The sequence below is a fragment of the Oncorhynchus masou genome, unplaced genomic scaffold (assembly GCF_036934945.1).
Source record: "Oncorhynchus masou masou isolate Uvic2021 unplaced genomic scaffold, UVic_Omas_1.1 unplaced_scaffold_6826, whole genome shotgun sequence".
Classification (NCBI taxonomy): Eukaryota; Metazoa; Chordata; class Actinopteri; order Salmoniformes; family Salmonidae; genus Oncorhynchus; species Oncorhynchus masou.
Window position 1 is genome coordinate 1,286 of NW_027013278.1, and position 5,319 is coordinate 6,604.

General features: G+C 44.8%; 1 pseudogene; it reads left to right on the forward strand.

Annotated features, from left to right (window-relative positions):
- The first annotated feature begins 3,143 nt into the window (after positions 1–3,143).
- LOC135536910 (sterile alpha motif domain-containing protein 5-like) lies at positions 3,144–3,635 on the forward strand (annotated as a pseudogene).
- Positions 3,636–5,319: the final 1,684 nt, after the last annotated feature.

Consider the following 5,319-nt stretch of genomic DNA (forward strand, 5'->3'; position numbering starts at 1 on the left):
TCAGCGGATGTTCTGAAAAGAGCTGCAAAATCTGGAACCCTACAAATTAGCCGGGCGAGACAATCTGGACCCTTTCTTTCAAAATGATCTGCCGAAATTGTTGCCACCCCTATTACTAGCATGTTCAACCTCTCTTTCGTGTCGTCTGAGATTCTCAAGATTGGAAAGCAGCTGTGGTCATCCCCCTCTTCAAAGGGGGGGACACTCTTGACCCAAACTGCTACAGACCTATATCTATCCTTCCATGCCTTTCTAAGGTCTTCGAAAGCCAAGTCAACAAACAGATTACCGACCATTTCGAATCTCACCATACCTTCTCTGCTATGCAATCTGGTTTCAGAGCTGGTCATGGGTGCACCTCAGCCACGCTCAAGGTCCTAAACGATATCTTAACCGCCATCGATATGAAAAATTACTGTGCAGCCGTGTTCATTGATCTGGCCAAGGCTTTCGACTCTGTCAATCACCACATCCTCATCGGCAGACTCGACAGCCTTGGTTTCTCAAATGATTGCCTCGCCGGGTTCACCAACTACTTCTCTGATAGAGTTCAGTGTGTCAAATCGTTGGGTCTGCTGTCCGGACCTCTGGCAGTCTCTATGGGGGTGCCACAGGGTTCAATTCTTGGACCGACTCTTTTCTCTGTATACATCAATGAGGTCGCTCTTGCTGCTGGTGAGTCTCTGATCCACCTCACATGAGACGACACCATTCTGTTTATACTTCTGGCCTTCTTTGGACACCCTCCAGGCAAGCTTCAATGCCATACAACTCTCCTTCCGTGGCCTCCAATTGCTCTTAAATACAAGTAAAACTAAAATGCATGCTCTTCAACCGATCGCTACCCGCACCTGCCCGCCTGTCCAACATCACTACTGTGGACGGCTCTGACTTAGAATACGTGGACAACTACAAATACTTAGGTGTCTGTTTAGACTGTAAACTCTCCTTCCAGACCCATATCAAATATCTCCAATCCAAAGTTAAATCTAGAATTGGCTTCCTATTTCGCAACAAAGCATCCTTCACTCATGCTGCCAAACATACCCTTGTAAAACTGACCATCCTACCAATCCTCAACTTTGGCGATGTCATTTACAAAATATCCTCCAATACCCTACTCAACAAATTGGATGCAGTCTATCACAGTGCAATTCATTTTGTCACCAAAGCCCATATACTACCCACTATTGCGACCTGTACGCTCTCGTTGGCTGGCCCTCGCTTCATACTCGTCGCCAAACCCACTGGCTCCATGTCATCTACAAGAACCTGCTAGGTAAAGTCCCCCTTTATCTCAGCTCGCTGGTCTCCATAGCATCTCCCACCTGTAGCACACTCTCCAGCAGGTATATCTCTCTAGTCACCCCCAAAACCAATTCTTTCTTTGGCCGCCTCTCCTTCTAGTTCTCTGCTGCCAATGACTGGAACGAACTACAAAAATCTCTGAAACTGGAAACACTTATCTCCCTCACTTGCTTTAAGCACCAACTGTCACAAAACGACACTACATGTTATAACGGAGACCCTTTGGATGACAAATCAGAGGAAGATTTTCAAAAAGTAAGTGACTATTTAACTTCTTGCGTCGAGCAATCCCGGATCCGGGATCCTATTGATAGCCTCAAGCTCATTAGCATAACGTAACGTTAACTATTTATGAAAATCGCAAATGAAATGAAATAAATATGCTATCTCTCAAGCTTAGCCTTTTCTTAACAACACTGTCATCTCAGATTTTCAAAATATGCTTTTCAACCATAGCAAAACAAGCATTTGTGTAAGAGTATTGATAGCTAGCGTAGCATTTAGCGTAGCATTTAGCGGGCAACATTTTCACAAAAACCAGAAAAGCATTCAAATAAAATCATTTACCTTTGAAGAACTTCGGATGTTTTCAATGAGGAGACTCTCAGTTAGATAGCAAATGTTCAGTTTTTCCTGAAAAAAGATTATTTCCTATTTCAAATGGCCAATTAGCACCATTACGTTTTATCTATAATTTCACATTATTACTTCCAATTTGGACCAATTCACATTTCCAATTTCCCACCCTGTCATAGCCTACCCTAACGGGCCTCAACCAATAGTCAATATAGGCTAAAGATCCCAAGCAGGGCTACAGCAACTTCCAGAGAGAGTCAGACTCTTGGGCTTTATGGGGGCCACTCTGGTTTGAGTGTCCTTGGCAGAACGGTGTCGCTGTAACCAAGAGATCACATATCGTTCTGGATTCCACTGCACCAGAGCAGGTCGGTGAAGTTTTATGAACATCAAGGCAGACAGGTGATATTTTTTTCCAACATTATGAAGTTGTCAAGCCTCGAATGGGCCTCTGCAGTTCACACATGTAGCCTACATGTAGCCTACAGACAGAGAAGAAACCACCATTTACCTACTTTTAGGCTGCTGTAGCCTACGTATTTATTTGGTTTGTCAACCTATTGTTTTTAATGGAACTTTAGTGGTAATTAAACATAATTTATTTAGAATTGATCGGAATACATTTTCAGTGTATTCTCAAACAATTTAGGAAGCGCTGCCTCCTCACGCTTCTCCAGCACTTCCAAGCCTGATTACTTGTGAAGCTAAGGCAGCTGGACTGCGCTATTTCATCAGAAAAAATATGAAGATATTTTTGTGAGAGGATTATTTGTCGCACCCCCTCTACTACTTCCAGCAGCTATGTCTAAAAGTGGGAGCCTCAGACAGTTTCATGAAGTTTGAGCCTAAAAATCAGGACAGTCTCGTCAAGGTCAAGTCCCAGAGCCCATACATGTCCTTCATTGGTCCACTCTGAGGCACAGTTATCGACAAATCAATAATTTCCCAGTAGATGGCAGCAAACACTCACAAATCAGTTCAATTCATTTGAACCCAACAGGACACTAAGTGCATTGAGATGTAGCTGGGGACTATCCATTGTAGTGGGGATACTGCGGAGTGGGGACTTTCGAGTAGCTGGCAAACACTTGCTCTATGCGTAGCGCACATGTTGGTAGATGGGACAGATGGGGAAAAGGAGAGGATGAGCGTGCTACACACAGTCAGGATTTTCATTAGAATAAAGCAGAATAGCTAGTGTTTTTCTGATTTACTGAACCGTTTACCTTCGTATTTGTTCTTCTTGCTTGCTCCCCAAAATGAGCACCCGTGGACCTAGCATCGTGTTTGAGTGGCTGAAGACCCTCCAGCTCTCTCAGTATGTGGAGTCCTTCGTGGATAACGGCTATGATGATCTGGAAGTTTGCAAACAAATTGGGGACCCCGACCTGGATGCTATCAGTGTCTGCATACCGCACCACCGGAGAAGGATCAACAACGCGGTGCAAAGGCTGAAAGATGAGGATGAGGAAGCCGCCGGGCTTTACTTCACACTTGAGCCAATGCCCACCACCCCCAACAGCCACCTGTTGGAACATTACGAGTCCAACTCTGGGGGTCAAAGTCTTGGACAGAACCGGACAGTGACTGGGCCGGGAGGAATGGGGGTACATATCTGTGCGCAAAGGAACCTGATGCTTGGCAACCGAAGGGAGTTGGTGATTTACTCCAAAATGAAGCTGAAGATCATGATTAGGGATAAAGTCATCAGAGATGGCATCAACATCGCTAGACCACCATACTCAAACAAGGTATATAAGTCACACAAATGTTTTGGTGTGCTTTGTCCAGTGTTGACCTCATATTGTCTTACAGAAACCCTGTATTGATCTCACATAGGTGCCTGCTGCCTCCCAGTGTGTTCTCAGGTGATAGAGTGGTCAGTGGCCAGTCTGTCTTTTGGAAGGTCACTTTGGTGGGGTTACCATCATGAGAAAGATATTAGTGCCTAGCTTCAATACTCTGCACATCCTTATAATTTAAAAATGAGTTTGTATTATCTATCTGCCATGAGGGCAGGTGGCCTCAGTGTAAAAGTGGCAATAATAATCTAAACTTTGAATACCCCCAAAACACAAACTTTGGATCAGCACCTCACCTCACACTTGTCAGGCCCAGCGCTAATGTAATGAGTGACTGACTGGTCACATATCAGATTTCTTTAATGATAACCATGAGAGAATAGAACTGTCCCAGGGTCAGTGAGTTCAGTTCACCCTGCAGCCTGGCCTCCAGAGCCATACAAAGCATACGATACATATGTCGATACGCCTCCAAGACCTATGATTCACTACAGTTTGACCAAAGTATGTGGACACCTTCAGGTCGAAAATCTTCCAAAATCAAGGGCATTAATATATTAATAGTTGGTCCCCCTTTTTCTGCTATAAGAGCCTCCACTGTTCTGGGAATGCTTTCTATAGATGTTGGAACATTGCTGGGGGACTTGCTTCCATTCAGCCACAAGAGCAGTAGAGAGTAGGCCTGGATGCAGTCGGCGTTCCAATTCATCCAAAGGTGTTGGACGGGGTTGAGATCAGGCTTTGTGCAGGCCAGTGAAGTTCTTCCACATCTATCTCGACAAACCATTTCTGTATGGACTTCGCTTTGTGCCAGGGTCATTGTCATGCTGAAACAGGAAAGGACTGTCCCAAACTGTTGCCACAAAGTTGGAAGCACAGAATTGTCTAGAATGTCATTGTATGTTATAGCGTTGAGATTTCCCTTCACTTGAACTTAGGCCTAGCACGAACCATGGAAAACAGCGACCAACCATTATTCCTCCTCCACCAAACTTTACAGTTGGCGCTATGCATTCGGAAGGTAGCTTTCCTGGCATCCGCCAAACCAAGATTCATCCATCAGACTGTCAGATGGTGAAGCATCACTTCAGAGAACGCATTTACACTGCTCCAGTGTCTAATGGCGGTGAGTTTTACACCACTCCAGCTGATGCTTGGCATAGCTTGCGAGCTGACAAGGTATAAAGCTGTCGTTCTGACCTGAACAAGGCAGTTAACCCACTGTTCCTAGGATGTCATTGAAAATAAGAATTTGTTCTTAACTGACTTGCCTAGGAAAATAGAAATTAGTTTCCATGGCTGAGCAGCCGCACACAAACCTAAAATCCCTTGTGCATCTTAGTCTTGTGTGCAGATGTTTGTCTTTGGACTTTGCATGTCTGTGTGCTCGATCTTATACACGTCGGGTGAAGCTGAAGTAGTCAAATCCACTAATTTGAGGGGTGTCCACATACTTTTGTGTGTGTGTGTGTGTGTGTGTGTGTGTGTGTGTGTGTGTGTGTGTGTGTGTGTGTGTGTGTGTGTGTGTGTGTGTGTGTGTGTGTGTGTGTGTGTGTGTGTGTGTGTGTGTGTGTGTGTGTGTGTGTGTGTGTGTGTGTGTGTGTAAGACAGAAACAAACTTAGCGACGTTGGT